The sequence below is a fragment of the Myotis davidii genome, unplaced genomic scaffold, assembly GCF_000327345.1.
Source record: "Myotis davidii unplaced genomic scaffold, ASM32734v1 scaffold2183, whole genome shotgun sequence".
NCBI classification, from domain to species: domain Eukaryota; kingdom Metazoa; phylum Chordata; class Mammalia; order Chiroptera; family Vespertilionidae; genus Myotis; species Myotis davidii.
The window spans coordinates 9,569-22,004 of NW_006293958.1; the positions used below are offsets into that span (position 1 = coordinate 9,569).

The 12,436-nt window shown below is 43.8% G+C and overlaps 1 long non-coding RNA gene across 1 annotated transcript; it reads right to left on the reverse strand.

The window, feature by feature from the left end:
* Window positions 1-2,336: 2,336 nt before the first annotated feature.
* On the reverse strand, window positions 2,337-3,873 carry LOC107183785. The gene is made up of 3 exons (XR_001514591.1): window positions 3,704-3,873; window positions 2,904-3,085; window positions 2,337-2,512 (listed from the first exon to the last, which is right to left on the reverse strand). It is a non-coding gene; the product is annotated as an uncharacterized LOC107183785 (long non-coding RNA).
* Window positions 3,874-12,436: the final 8,563 nt, after the last annotated feature.

The window sequence follows — 12,436 nt, forward strand, 5'->3', positions numbered from 1 at the left end:
GGTGGGCTGAGTGGATAGAGCGTTGGCCTGCGAACTCAAGGGTCCCAGGTTTGATTCCTGTCAAGGGCATGTACCTTGGTTGCGAGCACATCCCCATTAAGGAGTGTGCAGGAGGGAGCTGATTGATGTTTTGCTCTCATTGATGTTTCTAACTCTTTACCCCTCTCCCTTCCTCTCTTTAAAATATCAATAAAATATATTTTTTAAAAATTATGAACAACAAATGCATATTTATCAACAAGTGAGTCTATAAATCAAGTGAATAAAAAATCCGACAAACAGAATAAACTGGTGAATAGAATAGAATCAGGGGCATAGAAAGGGAGTGGACTGATGTCTCGGGGGGGAAGGGGATGTGGGGAGTGCGGGAAGAGACTGGACAAAAATCTTACACCTATGGATGAGGACAGTGGCGGGGGTGTGTGTGTGTAAAGGGTAAGGGGTGGGGTGGGAACTGGGTGGAGGGGAGCTATGGGGGAAAAAAGAGGAACAACTGTAATTTGAACAATAAAGATTTATTTTTTTTTAAAAAAAAGATCAGCAATTCAATTGGTTCAATTCCCAATCAGGCACATGCCCCAGTTGTGGGCTTGATCTCCAATAGGGAGTGCTTTTGTCTCTCTATCCCTCTCCCTTCCTCTCTCTCTAAAAATCAATAAAAAACATTTAAACATTTTCTTTTTCAAATTTCCATTTTAGATGAGGAAAGTTATGCGCAAAGAACAACCAATTTTTGGTGGAGCCAATAATCAAACCTTTGTCTACTGAACTCCAAAGCCATGGTTGGCATTCTAGGGACATTTCCAGCAGTATTTGATTTTTTCCATTCTTTCATGAACACTCTCTTGAGAATGGATCAGGGTCATGGATAGGAATCAACACAATAGAAACAACAGTGGGTGTTAGAAGATGTAGATCAAGCATGTCAAACTCAAAGGCTAACACAGGCCAAATAAACAAGATTAAAGTTTAAGTGGGCCGCAAAAAAACCAAAAGCTTCAATTTTCATAGAAACGTAGGTTTATTTCAATACAGACATGCTGAATACAAAGGGCTGAAATAAATGAGTAATTGTTAACATAAAATAGAACATTTTAATAAAATTTTTTTTTCTTGAACATTAACTTACCAGACACTGAATAACTGCACAAATTAATAAGTGTAACACAAATAAACCTATTTTTTTTGTTCTCTGAAAGTGAAATATTTCCTGTTGTGCACACCAAACAAGTCAGTCCAAGACTAATGGCGTGGCAATTGACTGCTAAAATATTCGCTGCTAGTATTAGTGGAGAGAAATGGCCTGCGCGTAAGGTGTGTAAGGGTAATGAATGCAACACGTTTATAGTAATCAGTCATTAGTGAACGTTATAGTTTGTTATTAATAATTATGTATAACAGAATATTGTAAAAATTAAGTTACGAAATTTTTATTAAAACATTTCTTACATACCGTTATATTGGCTGGGCTGCAAAAATATTCGTTGTGGGCCACGTGCAGCCCTTGGGCTGCGAGTTTGACATACTTGATGTAGATGATACTGAGCCTGATTTTTTGCAGGCCTCTTGATTCAAGGTCTAAATTTCATTCAATTAACAAAAAATACAAGTAAGCAAGAGATTTTCTGAGCACCAAATAAAAAAAGTAATTTTTAAAATATTGAATAGTTTTCCATTGCTAATGTAACAAATTACCACAAACATAGCAACCTAAAAGCACATATTTATTTTCTCACAATTTCTGTAGGTTAGAAGACCCAGTGGGCTCAGCTGAGTCCTCTGCTTCACATCTCTCAAGGCCAAAATCAAGGTGCCTGCCTGGAGGCTCTGGAGAATAGTCTGCTTCTAAACTCATGTTGTGGCCATCCCTGTTTCCTTGCTTGCTGTCAGTTGTAGGATAATCTGTGGTCTGAGGAGGTGCCTATTTTCTCCCCAGGCTTTCCATGTAGTCCCTCCAGCAATAGCAACCCGAGTCCATCTAATACTTCCAATGTCTGCCTTCTGTTGAATCTCTCTGACTCTAGCCAGAGAGAGTGCCTGCTGGTCAGGGCCCATGTGATCAGTTTGGGCCTACCCAGGCTTACTTCATTTTATTTTGTTTATTTTTATTTTTTCAGGGTGATCTCTTTTAAAAAAATCCTCACCCAAGGATATTTTTCCATTAATTTTTTAGAGAGAGTGGAAAGAAGGGAGAGAGGCAGAGAGACAAACATTGCTGTGAGATACATTAATTGGTTGTCTCCCACATGGGCCCTGGGGCTGGGGGTCGAGCCTGCACTTGAAGTACTTGCCCTTGCCCAGAATCAAACCTGTGATCCTTCAGTCCGCGGCCAACAATGACGCTCTATCCACTGAGCAAAACCAGCTAGGGCTCTCCTCATTTTTTTTCTTCTCTCCTCATTTTTAAAGTCTGTGACTTTAATGATATCTACAGATTTCCCTTTGTTATATAGTACAGCATAGTTGCATGGTCCAAGGATTAGGTTGTGGACATCTTTAGGGAGCCTTCTGCCTACCATGAATAAATAATATGGTTGAAAAACAAAATCAGAGTAACATAAAAATACTTACTGAAAAAAGTCTTACTTCCTATTCTTTCCACCTGATCCCTCACCCATCCTTACCAGCTAACCACTATTTTTAGTTTCTTGTGTATTCTTCCAGTTAGTTTTTGTAAACATAGTATGAATATGAACATTATTCTTTTCCCTACTGTCCCAATTATGCCCCAATTAATTAATTAATTATCTGTCTAGACTTAGTGGGACATATACAGATGACCAGGAGTCAGGATAATGGCCTATCCCAGCCGTGGGCAAACTACGGCCCACGGGCCAGATCTGGCCCGTTCGGCTGTTCTATCCGGGACAGAATTAGTGTGCAATTACACAGGGTTTATTTACCTATTCCTAGTGGGTCCTAGGCTCCAGCAAAGGCCACCCGGCGATGCACACTGAAAGATGGACAACGAAGATGGAGACAGACAGGTGGCCACACTTGGTTCAGGCTCACGCAGCAGAGCAGTCAATCAGGGGCTTGTCTCACAGAGTGACGTGGAGTCTTCCTCTCAGGCTGGAGATAACAACTGGAGAAAAATCTTGTGCTTATATAGCCGGTAGTAAACAACTTGTGTCGTATCAGTGTGGGCCAGTCGGTGTGCCTTTGCTAGGAGCAGGGTGTTTACGCTGTATGGGCTTAGGGCCCTGGCTGGCAAACTGCGGCTCATGAGCCACGTGTGGCTCTTCCCAAGCCTTAGGAGTACCCTAATTAAGTTAATAACAATGTACCTACCTATATAGTTTCAGTTTTAAAAATTTGGCTCTCAAAAGAAATTTCAATCGTTGTACTGTTGATATTTGGCTCTGTTGACTAATGAGTTTGCCGACCACTGGTTAGGGATTCACATCAAGATAGTGGGGTGTTCACCACATTTTGGAAGTTACAGAGTATTGGGGTCTTTACACAGCAAACATTTCACACATTAATTATTTCCACACATTACAGGGGTTTCCTTATGACCATAACATCATTATAACACCTACTTACATTGAAGGTAGCATACTGTGTACTTCTGCGTCTTGCTTTGTTTCTTTTTAAAATTAAATGTCACTTGGAGATGCTTTTTTTACAGTGCATAGAGAAAGTTCTTCATCTATTTCTATAAAGCATAACACTCCATAAGTGGGTACTATAATTTACTTACCCTGTCTCCTGTTGATGGACTGCTGATCTATTTCTAATATTCTGCCACATAATCAATAGCTGTCAGTGACTAACTTCACACAAACATATTTTCTTCCATGTGACCTCTGATTGTTTTAAAATTTTGATTGTTGTAGGTAATGCTGGGGGGGGATTTGACCTCCAGGCCAACTGGCTGTGAGAATCAGCTGTGTATGCAGTGGGAGAACTTCTGTCCTCTGGGGAGGTGCTAATCTAGCCTTTGCCTGAGGCTATCCCACAAATGCCTCTGTGCAGGGCTTGGGTAGGGCGGTTCACACGGGATCAACAGGGCAGGCGGAGGGAGCAGTTATGGCTGCTCTCAGTCCCGTCCCCAGGGGCTCTTCCTCTCAGAGTCCCAGCAATGTATTTTCTGCACTGCGCCTCCTCTGAGTCTCAGTATGCTTTTCTCTATCCTTCTAGTTGTAGAATTTCCCCTCAGCCAGCTTTTCTGTGGTTCTGGGTGATGTCCATTCCATCTTTTAGTTGTATTTTTGAAGTGGTTGTGTGAGGCAGCAATCTCCGGTGTTTACCTATGCCGCCATCTTGGTTCCTTCCCCTGTTTTAAAATTTTGTTTGTTTTGCTTTTAGTTCTAACATCTCCAATGCTAGTGACAAGTTGGCTAGGTGACATGACACCATCTTGCCTTGGTGGCCCAGAAAATGGAGACTTTAGCTTGACTTTGTGAATCTGAATCATTGCCATACCTGGCTCGTCTCAATTCCTCCAAAAGCATCCTCAGTTTTTCTGTAGGACTTCTGACCATCCCATATGTACTTCCATTGCTCCACCATACTATACACCTCCTGGAAGCACCATTGGCCTCAAGTTGATGTAAGTGGTACCCCCCTGAAGGTTGCCAAAGGAGGAACACAGGAGACCAGAATGGTGAGGGATTACAAATTTATTTGATCATCCACATACCAGGTGGCTAAACTTGGATGGCTCCAGCAAATAGTGATGGGAATCAGCAGCTTTTAAAGAACTTTTGGCAGGCTTTTTTTCTGGGCGGAGTCTTCTTTATGCATACCCAGAGGGGAGATAATGGAATGTGGTCACCGCAAGTGAAATGTGGTCTTAGCAAAGGGAATATCTATAGTGAAATAACCTGAAAAGCCAGTATCAGGAGGGGTATCAACTCAATTGCTCGATCAAACCTAACACCCCCTGAGGTTATGCCACCAGAAGTATAAGCTGCCACCCTGTCCCCAAGTTACTCTGTTCCACCCTGTTACCCTGATAAGAAAGAAATTCCATTTCAGGTCCCCCATTATTATTCCCTTTGACCTTCTGGTTTGTTCATACTCTTACCTAAAAAGGATCATTTCCTTTTGTTATCAGAGAAATGTGTGGATGTCTGGCTAGTGGGAGTGGGATATCCCATTCCCCACTGGGTGATCATAGTTGGGTCCTTAAGATATCTTGCAAAAAAGAATTTTCTGAGACTTGTACAGGAGGATGACTGATTTTGGGTTTCCAGAATCCCATTTCTGCCTGACTGGTGTCAGTGGTTGAGCATCTACCTATGAACCAGGAGGTCATGGTTTGATTCCTGGTCAGGGCACTGAAAGATCAGACAGAGGCCGAAAATCAGGACTACAGGCTTTATTAGAGGAGAAGGACCTGCCGGGCTGTCTCGCAAGGGGAGAACAGCAGCATGTACAGAGGTGGGCACGCCTTTTGAGGTGCGGAATGCGGGCTTAGTGTACTTGGCGCATGCTGATTGGTGGCTTAATGTATGGTCCATATAGGAACAAGGGCTTAGGGCAGTGGTTGGCAAACTGTGGCCCGTGAGCCACATGTGGCTCTTTGGACCCTTGAGTATGACTTTTCCACAAAATACCACCTGCGGGCGCGCACATACAGTGCGATTGAAACTTCGTGGCCCATGTGCAGAAGTCGTTTTTCGGCCTGGGCGAGTTTATTTAGAAGAAGTGGGGGGTGTCGGTTGGTTGGGCGACTGGAGATGTGGCGCAGGCGGGCCGCGGGATACGCAGCATGGGGAGGTACATTGTTTTGAGGTACGTTCGCTGAGGTTGACCTCTTCCAACTCTTCCATCCACACTTGTCTATCTAAAACAAGTATACAAGACGAGTGTCAACCTCAGCGAATGTACCTCAATCAGATTGAGGACATTTTTAGCAAAGGCCAGCTTAGGAGTACCCTAATTAAGTTAATAACAATGTACCTACCTATATAGTTTAAGTTTAAAAAATTTGGCTCTCAAAAGAAATGTCAATCGTTGTACTGTTGATATTTGGCTCTGTTGACTAATGAGTTTGCTGACCACTGGCTTAGGGTATTTGGCAGGTGTGGATTGGTGGTCCAATGTATAGTCCATATAAGGCACTTGGTTAGTCACTCAGGTATTTCCGGACGGCAGGTTACAACGTCATACTCCACCCACCAATTGGGGGAAGGGAGGATCTATCAGGCACATGCCCAGTTTGCAGGCTCGATCCCCAGTGTGGGGCGTGCAGAAGGTAGCCAATGGATGATTCTCTCTCATCATTGATGTCTCTCTCTCTCTCTGTAATAATCAATAAAAATTTATTAAAAACAAACAAACAAAAATCCCATTTCACTTAATCCATTCCTGGAAGAAGTGCAGCTAGAAGAAAAGCCAATGTCCAGAGTTTCCGTTCAATGTTGGAGCTGGGTCCAGTTCAGCATTAGGCTAGTTATACACCATTAATCCACTGTGTGGGGTCCACATGATTGTGGGCCATGTGGGCCAAGATAGTGGCACCCCCTGTGTTATAGTTATGATTGTATTAGTATGTAGTGACCCCCATATTTCAATATTGAGTTGTAACCTAGTGTGAGACCCACAAAACCCGAATGTACTTTTCCAAATGAGTGAACACCCAGAACTTGTACCCTAGACCCATATTGCACCAGTATAGCACACCACAGCCAGCAGCCACCGATAAGGACCATCGTGTTTACTCAACCACATAAAAACCCCAGACTTTTGACACTCAGTGTCTCCTGCCCGAGAGAGGACTCCACATCACTCTGCAAGACGACCCCGAGATGCTCCACCGAGACTGAGACCGAATCACGGCTGCTCCCATTTTGGTCTTCGTCCTTGTCAGTGTGCATCGCCGGGTGGTTACACTGGTGCTAGGATCCACTAGGAAGTGGTAATAAACCCCTGTGTGATGGCATACTAACTTCTGTCTCTGTGTGTTGATGTTTATGACTTGGCTCGGTTGCCTTAGGCCTTAAAGATCCGAGGGGGACGTTATCCTGACCCTCAGACACCTGTGCTTGTCCTGACCAGGCTAAGGCAGAATATGTAATTAATAGAATTTGGGGTCAACTGGGACACCCTGCAACAAGAGTTCAAGAGTCCTGTGTGAACCACGAGTGCAAGAGAATAAATTCTTTTCTTTAGGAACTTAAGTTTCTCAAATCTTCCTGTGTTTGCAGGTGTGACTGACAGACAAATACTTTCCCTATGTTACCCAGACTTTATTGGGCATGTGTTTAAGGCAACTTCTTGGCAAAGCTGCACAAATAACATGCCTATAATATTTGGCTCCTTTCCAGTTTTTTAAGAACTAGGTTCATTACAGTGGTATCATTTTCCCTTTGGAGATCTTTGACTTCCTGGCCAGTCCCCTCTTTCTTTCATACTTTTTCTGTGTGTTTACCCCCCCACCCCCACTTGTCTGGAGAAGATTCATAAGCTGATTGTTCTTCCCCAACAATAATAAACTCAGTTTACTGCAGGGATCAGGCGCTCAAGGCACACACCATAAGCCTCTGGTCTTAAGCCAATTTCCTGTGCACCTCCACACCCACATCTCTGTGAGCAGATGGCTCATCTCTGCCTCTTCCTATTTGGTTCTGTAGAGGCCTCAACTTTCAGCTTCATTTTGAGACAGAAATGACTGAAGTCTCTTGAAGAGCTCCTCAGGTGGCCTGCTCAGCTCATTTCTTCAGATTCTTTCTGGTGACGTATAAGTGATACCGAATTTTTGGACTTGAACCCGAATTGTTTGTCTGCAGAATCGAAGAATGAGTCCACGGACAGAAAGTGGTATAGCAAAGATGGAGATTTATTGAAGAACAAGTACAGACTCTCTTGTAGGGAGGGGGAAGAGTCCCACTGGGTTCCTTTCCCTATGGCTTAAAAGACTGCAGATCCTGATGCCTGATATATCCCCTCTGATTGGTCAATATTCCCCTTTGACATGTGAGGTTCTCCCTCCTCCTTCCCTCTTGGCTTTCTTCTTTTCCATCTGAATGAAGGGCTTCCTTCTCTTTTTTGTAAATATAGACCTTTCCTGGCTACTTCTAGTTCCCTTGTCTTATGGAAATGTAACTGCACCTGTCTTCCTTGTGTTACGGAAATGTACCTTCTCCCAGTCTGTGGCCCTGTTTTTTTTCCATGGACCCCAATTCCAAAAATTCCTAATCCTGCCTATATTCCCCCTAAAATTCCTGCTTTAGTCCCCGCTCCGATTAGGAAACCCCAACTACCATTGAGGACAGTAGACGCCGGGTCTTTCTGCTGGCAAAGGGGGTCATAGTTTGGGGTGGCAGCCAGGGTGCCATCAGAAGCGGGCTACTAAGGGTCCATGGAACATGGATGTAGCAGTGCCTTCATTTGCTGTTCCATGCGGAGGACCAGTTGTAGCTTTAGGGCTTCTAAATGGGAGAATATGAAACATAACAAGCAATGGTTAAAGACGGGCAATAATAAAACAGTATAAACTAAGGCCTGAGGAAGTGGTTTTGATTGGTGATAGTGGTAGCATAGGTTGTCTTATAAACCAAGATTTAACATGTTTTACTCTGAATATACTTAGTAGTTAGGGATTTGGGGAGCTAGTATGGCTTGAGAAATTTACTATACCAGGTTTACAGAGAGGGGCTATAAGTAGGAGTATCTTGTGGTATTTCTGGGTCCCAGTAAGGACAGAGGTCTCCTCCAGGTACCAGCCCAGGGTTTAGAAGACATAAAAAAACAGAATAAGAATTGTAAAAAGGATTAAAATACTGATTATTTAGAAATAGCAGAGTATGTTACTTATCAAGCACTCGTTATCTTCCCAGGATCCCTTCAGAAGAGAAGTTTCAGGTCCTCTAGAGGTTCATATGAGTAATAATCTGGTGATTCAGTTGATGGTAAGACAGCTTCATTCTCCTCCTGGGCTGGTGTCCAAAGCTTCACTCGAGACAAATGTACTCAGGAGTCGACTCCACTGGCCTTGATTGCAGTAGGAGTGAATAAAATTATGGGATAGGGACCCTCTCATTGCGGTTTCATAGTGGTGGAGTGGGTAGGTAAAGCCTTGATGAGCACAAGATCTCCAGGTGTTAGGATTGGAACCTGGGGATCTCTAGGTCTAGCTTTAGAGAGCTGTTGTAAAGTCTGCTGGAATTTAGCTAGTGCTGTAATATCTTGTACTAATGCTGTAGTTTCTCTGTCTATTAAGAGATCGTTAGTAAGGAAGAGATGGCCATACAGCATTTTGTAGGAGCTAAGTCCTAGGTCTTGGGGAGTATTTCTGATTCTTAGCAGGGCTATGGGTAAAACTAGCAGCCAAGGAAGGTGGTCTCCTGGACAAGTTTGTGCATATGCCTTTTCAGAATGTCATTTGCCTTTTCTACTTCCCAGAGGATTGAGGCCTCCAGGTACAGTGGAGGTGATATTTTATTCCTATGGCCTTTGAGATTGCTTGGGTGTCCTGGGCCCGGAATGAGGGGCCATTATCACTCTGGAGAGAATGTGGCAGTCCAAAGTGAGGAATAATTTCTGAAATGAGGGTCCTGACTACCTCCTGTGCCTTCTCAATCTTGCAGGAGAAAGCCTCTACCCAGTTAGTGAAAGTGTCTACCCATACAAGAAGGTATAGAAATCCTTTCGCTTTTGGCATCTGGGTAAAGTCTATCTGCCAATCTTCCCCTGGATATCCTCCAGTTCTTTGAAAACCAGGTAATGCTAATTTTTGGTTGTTAGGATTGTTTTTTTGGCATAACTCACAAGATCTGACTACTTGTTGGGTAGTTTTCATGAGATCCTTTCCTGTAACTGATTGCTGGATCATTTGATAGGTCTTTTCTCCCCCTAGATGAAATGCCTGGCGTAATGTTCTAATAACTTTCCAATGATTGGCTTTAGGAAGAAGGAGCTTATCCCCTTCTGTCCGTATCCATCCAGTGGGAAGGGGAGTATACCCTCGGGAGTCAGCCCATTCTTTCTATTTCTGGGTGTAGTAGGACTTAATATCCCATAGGGAATCCTCCCAGACTAGAGGGGCTCCTACAATTTTCCTTGGCTCTCAGGCAGCAGCCTTGGCTGCTACATCTGCCCGCTGATTTCCCTCTTTCATTTAATCAGTTCCTTTTTGATGCCCCTTTCGATGCATGACAGCGACCTCTGTTGGCTGAAAAACAGCTGACAGGAGTTGGTCAATTTCCTTGTGATATTTAATTGGGGACCCATTTGCAGTTAAATAACTTCTTTCCTTCCAAATGGCTGCGTGGGCATGTAACACTAGGAAAACATACTTGGAATCAGTATATATGTTAACCCGTTTTCCTTGACTTAATTCTAAGGCCCTAGTGAGAGCAATCAATTCTGCAAGTTGTGCACTAGTCCCCGGGGGAAGAGGGTGGCTGTCAACCGTGTCTTTTAAAGAAACTACTGCATATCCAGCTTTTCTGATTCCTTGCTCAACGTAAGAGCTAGTATCTGTGAACAGAACCAAGTCTGGATTACTTAAAGGCTTTTCCTGTAAATCTTCTCTAGCCGCATAACTTTGTAAAATTATTAGTTCACAATCATGTAAAAGCGCTTCACCTTCTTCAGGGAGAAATGAGGCAGGGTTCAGGGCAGGGCAGGTCTTGATCTGGACAGCTGGGCCCTCAAGTAGAAGGGCCTAATACCTTAGAAGTCGGTTGTCAGACAGCCACAGGCCTCCCCTGGTATTTAAAAGAGAGACCACTGCATGGGGGGTGTATACTGTTAAGTCCCGTACTAAGGTCAACTTGACTGCTTCAGGGATCAGGAGAGTTACAGCTGCTACTGCCCGCAAGCAGGAGCACCAGCCCTTGGCCACAGTATCAATATTCTTGCTCAGATATCCTACTGGCTGTTGAGTTAGTCCTCTAGGTTGAGTCAGGACTCCCAGAGCCACTCCCCCTCTTTCTGTTACATATAGGTTGAATTCCTGGCCTGTTGGGAGGCTTAAAGCTGGTGCCTATAGCAGGGCCTTTTTGAGTTGTTTAAAAGCTTGCTCTGCCATAGGTTCCCAGACTAGGATGGAGAAGCTGTCTTTCTGTGCCTCTTTAACTAGCTGATAAAGTGGGCATGCCAATTCTCCATAGCCTGGGATCCATAGCCTGCAGTATCCAGTGATGCTCAAGAAGCCTCTCAATTGCTTTAGGGTTCGGGGCTGAGGGAAGCTGAGGATAGGGCCTATTCGGTCCTCTCCTAAAGTTCGTATTCCCTTTGATAGATTAAGTCCTAGGTATTTAACTGAGTGGGAACACAGCTGGGCTTTGGCTTTTGAGACTTTGTAGCCTTTTTCCACTAGGAAGTTTAATAAAGTTTTTGTTCCTTCCTTAGAGATTTTCTCTGATGGGGCACACAGTAAAAGATCATCTACATACTGGAGGACCTTGGTGCTGGGGAAAGTAAACTGTCCAAGGTCTTTTGATAAGGCCTGGATGAACAAATGCGGGCTATCCCAAAAACCCTGGGCAGCACTGTCCATGTTAGTTGACTGCTTTGATTATTAGGCAAAAAGGAACTGTGAATTAGGATGTAGGGGTATACAGAAAAAGGCATCCTTAAGATCTAGTACTGTAAACCACTCTGTGTCCTCCGGAATCTGAGCAAGTAAAGTGTAAGGGTTAGGGACAACTGGGTGGATAGGAATCACTGCCTCATTTACTAATCATTAAGTCCTGAACTAACCTCCATTCACCATTTGGTTTCTGTACTCCCACGACGGGAGTATTGCAAGGGCTGTTACATGCTTTTAACAGGCCCTGCTTCCTTTGATTGTCTATTATAACCTTAAGTCCTTCCCGAACCTCAGGTTTGAGGGGGTATTGCCTCTGATGTGGATATGAGGCTGAGTCTTTGAGATGGACCTGGATGGGGGAGGCTATGATGGCTCGTCCTATCCTGCCCTTTGTGGCCCAAACGTCGGGGTTAATTTCAGTCTCCATTAGGGGGAGGCATAGGACCTGCTCCGGGCACATGTGGATAATAGTTCTCAGACGAGCTAGAATATTTCTCCCTAAAAGAGCTGTGGGGCTCTCTGACATGATTAGAAAGGCATGTGAGAAGAACAGCTCACCCCAGCTACACTCTAGAGCAGGAGTGGGCAACCCCTGGCATGCGTGCCAAACATGGCACGCCAGTAACTTTTGCTGGCACGTGAAACCCTCTCTTATAATCTTCCATTTACAATTGTTTTCTTAATATCGACTTTTTTATTTTTCAGATAAATTCAGTGTAGGTGCATCTTAGATAAATAATTTTACATAACAAGTTATCTTAAAGACTATCGACATGGATTGACGAGCTAGGGGAAGAGCAATTTCTATGCCTCTGCCTTAACTCTCCCTGCCTTCCTAGATCCAACCCGTGTTTTGGTTTCAGCCTCAGACACAACGGGTTTTTGTGGACAAGACAACCACCTCACCCACTTATTCAAAATTTCACTCTATAAAAAATGAAACCTTCT